At 34.9% G+C, this 11,443-nt stretch overlaps 1 pseudogene; it reads left to right on the forward strand.

Moving 5' to 3' along the window:
• Positions 1-22: 22 nt before the first annotated feature.
• On the forward strand, positions 23-5,212 carry LOC105991432 (annotated as a pseudogene).
• Positions 5,213-11,443: the final 6,231 nt, after the last annotated feature.

Genomic DNA, 11,443 nt, shown 5'->3' on the forward strand with positions numbered 1-11,443 from the left:
CTCTACAAACCCTATGGTAAACATGGTGAATGAAAAGATTGAAAGCCAGCAAAGTGCTTTTTGTGACCATGATAGGACAATATGTAAGAGTGACGAAGCTAACCAAACATCAATAGAGGAATTGCATGAGCGTGAAAAGGCTAAGCAAAGATCAATAGAGAAATTGTATGAACGAAATGAGAATAAACAAAGATTAATAGAGGGGTTCATGGACTCCACAAACAGAAAGCTGGAGGAATCCATGGAGGCCACAAGCAAATTTAATGAATTCCAAAAGAAGGAACAAGAGTCCAATGAAAATACAACCACTCAACTAAGGGATTTGAGAGTGACCACTGAAAACCAAATCAAACAGGTAAAGAAGTCAGTACAAGATCTAAAACAAAGCTCCAACAAAGAAATTGAAGCCATCAAATCTGACCAATTGGAAGGAAAGGAAATAAAAAACAAAGTCGGATGTCTTTACAGTAAGTTAGACCATGCAGAAGATCGAATCTATGGAATTGAAGATAGCCTAGACATTACAGAAAAAGAACAGAAAAGTATGCAAGAGAAATCCAAGAAATATGACAGATCCATTCAACACCATTAGAAGGCCTAATAAAGGCTAATGGGTATAAAGGAGAGTCTAGAGACAGAAGCTAAAGGCTAGAAAATTTATTTAACAGAATTGTAGAAGAGAACTTTCCAAATATACAAAAAGATAGGCCCATTCAGATACAGAAATCCTTAGAACCCCAAATAGCCCAGACCAGAACAGGACATCCCACAGCCACATCATAATCTGCTTTTTTGTTCAAGGCTGACACACTGTACCACTTGAGCCACAGCTTCACTTTTGGCTTAATAGACTTCATTTATACACTCTGCTTTGTAATGCAGTCACAAGTCATTCTGTGCATCAGAAAAATTAAGTATAGATTAAAATCAGGAGGCTGAGATCTGAAGATTGCGGTTCAAAGCCAGCCCGGGCAGAAAAGACCGTGTGACTCTTATCTCCAATAAACCACTCAGAAACCGGAAGTAGCTCTGTGGCTCAAGTGGTAGAATACTAGCCTTGCACCAAAGACCTGAGAGACAGTATCCAGACCCAGAGTTCAACTCCCATGAACAACAACAACAACAATAACAAAAATATGCAGGTTAAGACACTTTTAGTCAGGAACAATAGATTTTCAAATTAGAGGAAGTTAAAATACTGTCAGTGTTCCACTACAAAGAAAGAGAAATGCTCTTTTTAAATATATAAAACTGTAAAAGGTATGTGTAGCTGCAATATTCTTTTGATATATCCAAGATTAATTGAACTGGGTATTTGGACAATGGCACAGATTACAGTGAACACTAGAAACTCTTTGAAATACCCAATTCAAAGGAAAACTAGCCACTCTGAAATCATTCATTTTTTTTAGGGTATTGAACCAATGTTCTCTCTATGAATTTTAGTTTCTGCCATTTGTGTCTGAGGCTACCGTCTATCCCCTGACAACAAATCTCCAAGACTCAGGAAAATGTTTCTCTCTTCGATCACTTGGCAGGAAATTAATTTCTTGAATGAATATTGGTGCTAACATAAAAACCGAAGACTGTGGGGAAATCAGATATAAAACTTTGCAAGAATAAAACAAATAAAAGCAGCCACTGAGCAGGAAAAACAAACAAATGAAAAACCAAAGAATATTTGTCAACACCAGCTCAGTGAAGTCTGCTGTGAGCTCTGATGAAGTCTCACAAATTTCACCTACTCAACCAGATCATCCATTGTTGAAGGAGAAATACGTGTGCTTAATATTTTTGTATGGAATATGATTCCAAAATTCTCATTGGTCTCTTTTCTTTGGTTTCCCCTTCTCAAAGTCCAAATCTATGGAAGGTTAGTTTGACCAAAACTAAGATTAAGATCCCTAACTATGAAAGAGTAACTGAGTATCTTGCTGTAAATGGGTATTGTCTCTGTCACTAAGGTGGACATAATAGCTTGCTGCCACTTTATAGCCTATGTTTAAATGATATTTTGAAAAGAGGTATACAATTTAACCTAAGTTACACTTCAGAATTGTGATGCTCCAACATCTGTTTTCCATGTGCTGGGATTATAAACATGAATATGCATACTCAAATTATAACTTACTTGTGTTCTTTCTACTTTATTTCTCTTCTACTTTTGACACTTTTTATGGTATAAAAGATATATTATTGTTCTTTACATTATCATGGTAACTCCTGAATTATTATTTTGTTAATAGTATTATCTAAATGCTTGTCACTTAAATATTCTGAATTGGAAATTCTGAAGATGTAACTTCAACATATCTCTTTCACAAACCCCTCTCTTTGCATATGATATCACATAAGCTCCAATGATTCTACTCCATGAATCTTTTGATTTAGTTTCTTTGTCATTTTTCTAGAAGCATCTTTTCACACAGGGATTAGGTACTTTGCATGAAAGTGAATCACTTTCATATTTTAAAATACTCATTTTTTAGAACTTTCTGAAAGTATGATGTCTAGTTCTACAGTATCTTGTCACTTTAAATTTTGGTGCAGATTTTTTATTTCATTATATCCTTAAGTTTTACAAAGGAGTTTCAATCCAACATATCAAGGCTTCTTGAGCGATGTCACCCATCCTTCCCTATCCTACACATTCCCTCAATTTCTCTAGCTTATTTGATACATTTTCTGGTTTGTGAGCTTTGAAAAATGGAACCAGTTTCTTAATTAATGCAAGAACATATATTAATGCAAGAATAACCCTCTTTCTCCTCCTTAAAGCCAATTTTTATTAAGAACAATTATGTAAATGATAGTTCATATGGAATGATTTATCTAAAGGGCTTACAGCGTGACCTTTGTATGACAAAAATCAAGCTCTTTTGCATAGCTTTCAACTAATTTTAGAGCCCTAGACTTAAGAAAGATCATTTTCTTGACTGTGTCTGTGTCAGACTCAGGATAAATTTTGCAATTTACTTGCAATAATTTTTATTTTTATTTCTAAATATTTAAACAACTGAAATTTAATTTTCTTTCAACATTCCCAAAAGTTTCATTTTTTAAATTTTTTGTATGTTTTTTATTGTGAAAATGCTGTAAAGAGGGGTTACAGTTACATGAGCAAGGTAATGAGTCCATTTCCTATTGAGCATTGTTGCCTCCTCCTTTGTTCTTTCACTTTGTTTACTTTGTGCCAATAGCTTCCATGAATGAGAGAAAACATGTGACATTTATTTTTGTGAGACTGGTTTATTTCACTTATGATGTCTAATTCTATCTACTTTCCAGCAAGTGACATAATTTCATTCTTTATGGCTGAGGGAAACTTCATTTTACACACATACACACATAGATATATGTATATCTATATCTATAGGTATAGATATCCATCTATAAATATCACAAATTCCTTTATCCATTCAACTGCTGACTGATAGACACCTAGGCAGATTTTACCCAAAAGTTTCATTTTTTATAAAATAATAAGTAACAATGGAGGATTCTCATGAAAATATATGGTTTATTTCAATTCTTTTACAACAATTTTTAGTTCATAAGTACAGCAAGAATATTATTTTCACAGTTAGTGATTTTTTTTTTGTTCTTCAGGGGACATCGCAGTGAAGACATGGAAAAGGCAAATGTAACTTCATTGACAGAGTTTGTTCCCATTGGACTGACACAACAACCGGAGTGGAAAATCCCCCTGTTCCTGCTGTTCCTGGTGATATATCTCATGACCATTATGGGGAACCTCAGTCTGATTAGTGTCATCTGGCATGACCCTCACCTGCACATACCCATGTACTTATTCCTTGGGAATTTGGCTTTTGTAGACACTTGGATATCATCTACAGTGACACCCAAACTGCTGGTCACATTGTTAGTCAAGGACAAGCTGACATCTCTCCTTGAATGTTTGACACAGTTTATTTTTCCTTTGGATTCAGTGCAACTGTAGATTGTTTTCTCTTGACAATCATTATGGACCAATAGACTATGCCTCTGGGTAATTGTTCTGACATTTGTGGCAGGATTTCTTCATGTAATAATTAAAAATAAATTTTTTAGTGAAAATAAATTTCTGTGCTTCCAAAATATATCACTTTTATTGTGACATTTTGCCTTTATTGAGGAATTCTTGTACTGATCCTTCAGTTAATTTTATGCTGGTATATTTTTTGGCTGGCTCAGTTCAAGCATTCAGCTTTGTGACAGTTCTTGCCTTTTATACTTTGGTTATCGTTGCAATCTTGAAAAAGAAGTCCATCAAAGACATAAAGAAAGCCTTCTCCACCTGCAGAGCCCATCTCTTATCTGTGTCTTTATACTTTGGTACTCTTCTTATCATGTAGGTGCGCCCTGCCTCTTCACAGAGAGATGAGGAGGACATGATGGACTCTCTAGTTGACACTGTCATAATTCCTGTGCTAAATCCCATTATCTACAGTCTGAGGAGTTCTACAGAGGAGTTGTCCTTTAACAAGGCATTTTATGAATGTCTTGATCAGTGTCCCTCCCCTTTCAGCATTCTCACTCATCCCCTACACAAACCCTTCCCTTATTCTTATTTTTGTAGCATATACATTGGATTCTGTACTGCATTCTTCCAATTTTCTCCTCATCATTCATCTACCATTTTCCCCTTGACCCTACTCCACTTCTTTCCAGAACCCATTTCCTGGTATTCATCTAGTGGAACTTTTTTTTGGGGGAAGGGGGTCCAGTCGTGGGGCCTGAACTCTGGGCCTGGATGCTGTCCCTCAACTCTTCAGCCCAAAGCTAGCGCTCTACCACTTGAGCCACAGCACCACTTTTTTGTCTTATGTGGTGCTGAGGAATCGAACCTAGGGCCTCATTCATGCAAGGCAAGCGCCCTACCAGTGAGCCACCTTCCCAGACCCTGATTTAGTGGAACTTTGACTTTGTCTTTCTCAGGAATTATAGCATTTGAATTCTTCCATGAATCTACCCTGCTTCAGTGAATACATTTGCATACACTTGCACAGGACATGACATATTTACTTATAAGTTATAAACTAAATCTCACTACTACAGACACAGGGAAATAAGCATGCTTTATCTTTTTGGGCCTGGGAAATTAAGTGAAATGGGACCACTCTGTTTTACTGCCCTATTTTGATGATCACAGGGTGGTCAGAGGAATACAACGAGGAGCCAAGATTTTATTGTGTATGTAGATGTTGCATAATGGGGCTAGAAGCATAGTAGATTTCTACTGGTGTTGGTCCTGGTTTTGAAGATCTTTTGTCTTCAGTGAAAATGTTTGTTACTCTTCTTGTCATGTATATTGTCATATGTGTGTACATACATACATACATACGATCTACATGTAGGTTTACTTCACATCCAGGCTACTAAGCATAGTGTCACAGTAAACATGGACACAGCTTTGTCTTACTGTGCTTACAGTGACTATTTTCTTATGCTCCTTTCTTCTTCATATATCTTATCAGTGGCAAAATTCAAAGGATGTCATATAATTGTTTGATAGGTTTTCAACAAAAATGCCTGTGATTTTCCTCTTTCTTGTCACTGAAGATTACATTGAAAAAAATGTTTACAAAGAAAGCTTTATCGTTGTAGGTAGTTAGGTATCACTACTCAGATGTCAAATCTAAATGCCCAGATTAGGAAAGTGCTTTAGAAATGAAAGTTAGTGACAAGTTCTACAGTTAATACTCAAAGGAAAACATGAACTTGTCAGTATCACCTCATAAAATTTTCAAACTTTCCTTGATTTTCAGATAAACATCAATCTCATCTCACCTCAAAGCCCTGTGCAATTTTTTGGCTACACCTGGCTTTCCTCTGCTTCTTTCTGTGCAGGAAAATTACTATAATAATTTCTGGCTTCTACAATTTTACTTTGTTGGTAAGACTATATGAACACCACAATTTTAGAAATAAATTTTCTAAGATCCAACCCATACCTACTGAATCCAAATCTCTTTATTCATAGAATCTCCAAGTGGAGTTCTAGGTTACCTTGTAAGTTATCTTCCATCCTTATTGTTCTTTTTTCTCCTTTTTAATTTGTTTTGTTTCTCTCTTGTCTTGCTCAATGGGGCTTGAAGTCAAGACTCTGTTAGTAAGGTAAATATTCTAAGGCAAGCCCTATTTGTTTATTTTTTTTTCTCTCCTACTTAGCCTTGCTTTTGCCAGATTTGGCCTTGAATTAGTATCTTTTTTTCCTTCAATTGCTTTGTAGCCTGACTATTCCCTCTGATCTTTGTTTTGTAAAATCCTCATTAAATTTCACCTTACCTTAGTGGAGCAAAATAAATGCTTAGAATATAATCTATAGATTTCATGATAACTTGACATGGTATTGTCTCCTGAAGAGACGTTAGCTCTTTGACCTTATTAAAATCATGTTTATTTTTATGTCTCTGAAAAGCCATAAAAATAAAAGCATTGATAAAGATATATATTGTATATAAAATGTATAAAATTTGCCTCAAAAATATTAGTTCTCACAGAAGATACAGGTGTTCCTTAGAAAATGAATTCTTAGAATAAAACTGTGCAACTCTATGACTTCATGGTGACAATTTCAAATTATATAAAACCCCATGGAATAATTTCTAGTTCTCTGTAGTTTGCCTAATTCTGCAGTGGCTTGTAGAACCATTTAAGTTGTCCTAAGGGGAATCCTTAACTCTCTGAAGAATTTAGTCCTCTACATCTTGTCATTCGGCAAAAGTACAGAGTGGCACAAATGATTGTTCTTGTCTCAAAATCATACTTATAAACACAACTCAGCCTGAGAAATGAATCTGTGCAATGAATTTGCAAGAAATGGTTTATGTTTTTCACTGCTATAATTCTTTTTTGTTGTATTTTATAAGTGCCTACCTATTTAAATTCCCCCACATTTTCTTTCAAGATTTGGGTAAGAAAGAAATGATTTCTATCATAATTATTATTCTGTTTATAGAAAGCAAAAAGTTTATTTAATTTGTAACAATTTAAGATTCAGTTTACAAAATCCCCAAAGAGTCAAGTGGAAATGAAAAACCATCAGCGAATTAATTATGTATTTATTGTCATGATGGAAGACTTGAAAAGCAAAGTAATAGAAAAGTTTTGGTTTCTTCCTATCAGAAAGGTGAAACTTTTTAAAAGATTATTCATATATTAGTTGTTTAAGGGACTTTCAGTGTCAATTACATACATACATACATACATAAATATACACATACATGCACACATACACACATACATACATAAATACAATGTACCTGATTCAAGTGATTTATTCCTTTTAGTCAGTTTTTACTGCCTTATTAACCTAAGTATAATTACCTGGTGGATATTTGGTGGACCAGACAGAGATTTAAAACTAAAAAAAATTCAATCCTAATTTTTTTTAATGTAAGATGTTTCTCCTTTGGTTGATTCTTATTAAAAAAAGATTCTCTGTTGAATAAAACACATAATCTGGTTAAAAATTTAAGATATTTGTTAAATATTAGTTGCTCTTTTTTCACTGACTTTCTGTAATGATGATTGCAGGATACACATGCACATGTGGACAAGCATGCACACACATACACAAAAATGCTTATGAGAAGATACACAGAAAATGTTCCTCTACTGCTCTTTCCTACTTTATGATGCAAAAAGTAGTACACACAAATAAAATTGGGTAATTTTCAATTATTTTGTGATTTGAGGTTACATGCAATGAAAACTATCTCAAATTAAAATACAGGTCACTACTTAAATTACTGCTAGCTGTTTATAAAACCTGTTGCAGTTTTTAATCTAGGGTCAACATTAATCTAAAGAAAATAATAAAAGTAAATGGCCACAACTAAAGTTGTAAAATTAGAAAATTCAAAACGAGGTTATAATAGAAGTCAAGATCATCTTATGCCAATATTGTAGGTTGGCAAACCACACCACTCAAGTCAGAAAAGAAACCAAGGAAGCATTCTACTGGGAGAGAAAGGGATGAGTGTAGCTGCACTTTTGAAGAAAGGGAAAATAAGTACATTAAACTTTGCGGATGTAGTACAGATTAGAATATTTAATTTCATAATGTTTTTGAAATGTCCAGGTCAGAGGCAAAATTGTCCTTGTGAAATTTCTTTTTCTTTAATTTTTTTATTTGTGAAGATACTGTACAGAGGGGTTACAATTACATGGGCAGGATAATGCGTACATTTCTTACCAAGCATTGCAGCCTCCTCCTTTGTTTACCCTTCCCATCCCTTCCCAGCCTCCCCCTCCCCCCCATCCCAATCCTTCTCCTTCCCCCCTCCCACCCCCACCCCTTCCCCCCCCCAACCGACGTTGTAAAGCTCGTTTTGGACATGACAACTTGTACTTCTCATTGTTGCATCAGGTATACCTGTATCCTTAAACAACTGGTTTTTCCCCATCTCCTCCACAAGTTATACTGACATCAAATATAGTGAAAGCAGGGGTTATACTGTGGGGGAGGGACATACAAAGCAACAAAGAGATAATCTTATAAGTGCATTAGAAACACATGCATGAAAGAAAAAACATTAAAATACATATCTAAGGGCTCATTTTCCTGACATCACATTATCTGACCTTTTCCGCTTGACTCATAGATATACTAGATATTGCAAATAAGGGAAACCATGGGACCTATGTTTCTTTGGGCCTGGCTTACTTCACTTAATATAATTTTTTCCAAGTTTTTCCATTTCCTAACAAATAGAAATTTGTTTCAACTCTCACTTTTAGTTTTTCACATAGTATCTGTCAGAAAACACATAGATTTCAACTTTAAAGAATCTTCGTCAACCTTGTTACCCCTTTCCTCAAATTTTCTCCTACTTTTCCTACCCTTAACCACCCCAAATTGTACAAATTATTTTCCAACATATTGTCTTGTATATCCGTGTTGCAAGGTTGACAAAAATGTACTCATTACCTTTTACTCATAAACTGAAACCCCTCTGTACATCACCTTGACAATAAAAAATGGAATATGAAAAAAGAATCTTTGTCTTTGATTCTTTAGCTGATTCATGATATTATTATCACAAAATAATCTTTACATCATTTTAGCAAGTGTTTGAGAATGTTTTTTTTTCTCCTTAAGTCTCTTAATAATTAGTATTGAGTGAAGGAAAATATTTGATTTTTTGATTCCATCAATTCTCCTAAAATACTTTCCATTATTTAGAGTTAATTCAACATAGACAGCATTCTCACAAATGCTTAGTTTTATTTTAACTCATCTCTAATACTTTTCATTTCATAAATATGTAAAGATATCCTTACATTTATTTTAGGAGACACTAGGGAGAATATGTAAGAAGAAAATGCAACATAGCTGACAACAGCGTTTGTTCTCACAGACTTCCATATCAAGCACAGTGGAAAAATCTCCTTGTTCCTGGAGTTCTTGATGATATATCTTATCACCATTGTGGGAAACCTTGGTCTGATTGTCATCTGGAAGGACCCTCACCTTCTCATCCCTACGTATTTATTATTTCATAAATGCTTGGTTATCATCCACCGGGACAACAAAGATACTGGTCAACTTGTTAACATAGAACAATTTATCTTACTGAATGCAAGATACAGTTTTCTTTTCTTTGTACTCAGTGTAATGACAATATGTCTTCTCTTAGCAACAATGGCTTCTGATCTCTATGTGGCCATCTGAAAACCTTTATTTTATCCATTGATTCTGGCCAACAAGACTGCATCTGGCCATAGTTGTGTCACCGGTAGGAGGTTTTTTTCATTCCACATGTCATGAATGTTTTTTATTCAGACAAACTTTCTATAATTCTAACATAATATAAGACTTTTACTGTGAAGTTATGCCATTCCTAAAGATTTCCTGTACAAGTCCTCTTAATTAATCATTTCTATTTTTTCTGGGTGAACACAAGCATTTAATATTGAGACTGTTCTTGCCTCTTATACATTTGTGCTCATTACAATCTTAAAGAGAACTCTGCCAAAGGCATAAGGAAAGCCTTCTCCATCTCTTAGCTGTGTCTTTATACTTTGGTTCTCTTCTTTCATATATCTGCTCCCTGTGTCCATACAATCAGATGATCACGATATGATGAAATCTCTGTTTTGCACTGACATAAATCCATTCTTAAATTCTATTAACTACAGTCTGAGAAATCAGCACATCATAGATTCAATGACAAACACATTCAAGAGAAATATTTACCGAGAGGACCATGATAATTAAAGAATATAAAGACATTTTATAAGTTTGCATACTGTTAAATGTAGCTTTTATAAATGTATTAAATGCTCTCTTTTTTTTTTTGTCGGTCATAGGGCTTGAACTCTGGGCCTGGGCACTGTCCCTGAGTGTTTCAGCTCAAGGCTAGAGCTTTACCACTTGAGCCACAGCGCCACTTCTTGTTTTCTGAGTGATTTATTGGAGATAAGATTCTCAAGGTCCTGTTCCGGCTGGCTTTGAACATCGATTCTCAGACCTTAGCCTTCTGAGTAGCTAAGATTACAGGCGTGACCCATTTGCACCCGGTCAAAAGTCCATTAGATTCTTTTTTTTTTTTCTGGTCGTGCGGCTTGAACTCTGGGCCTGGGCGCTATCCCTCAGCTCTTCAGCTCAAGGTTAGCGCTCTACCACTTGAGCCACAGTGCCACTTTCTCTTTTTTCTTTTAAACAAAACAATTACAAATTCATTAAAGTTAAATTTGAGTATTTTGAAATACTCAAATACTTTGAAATTACAATTGTGCCTTTTGGTGATATATGTCATATATATAATTTATATATATATATATATATATATATATATATATATATATATATACTTACATATACATATGTATGTGTATATATGTAGCTATCCTGGCTATTTAGCTAAATATTGACCTTTAATTAACAATCTTTGTATCTGCTTGTGATGTTCAATCATCATAACAAACTTTATTCTTTTTTTGTGATGCTGGATAATGAATTTTGTGGGTCCAATGGGTAGCTAGAAACACAGGGGTGAGTGAACACAACAGGCCTCCAATCTTTTACTTTGTTTTCAGGCTTGCAGGGGGATTTCCCACTGTTCCTAGACATAGCTTCTAAAGGACTCTTGCTCTGTTTAAATATCCTGGGCTTGAGGAACAAATGATCAGTTTATAACAGGTAGTGCTGCATTTCTTCTGTTGGGGCCACGTCCTGCACAGATATCTTAAAAAAATGTATGGTACAGGTGATGTACAGTGTAGTTACAGTCACATAAGTAAGGTAATAATTGCATTGATTTTCCTACAGTATTACCCCTCCCTAGTTTTCTCCTGCCTTCTCTCCCCCACCCTAACTCCCCTTCCCTCCAACTTTTTACAAATCTGTCCAATTGTTTTCTATTATTTTTTATTGTCAAGGTGATGTACAGAGGGGTTATAGTTACATAAGTAAGATAATAAGTAACTTTCTTGT

This window comes from Dipodomys ordii, unplaced genomic scaffold, assembly GCF_000151885.1.
Source record: "Dipodomys ordii isolate 6190 unplaced genomic scaffold, Dord_2.0 Scaffold73, whole genome shotgun sequence".
Lineage (NCBI taxonomy): Eukaryota > Metazoa > Chordata > Mammalia > Rodentia > Heteromyidae > Dipodomys > Dipodomys ordii.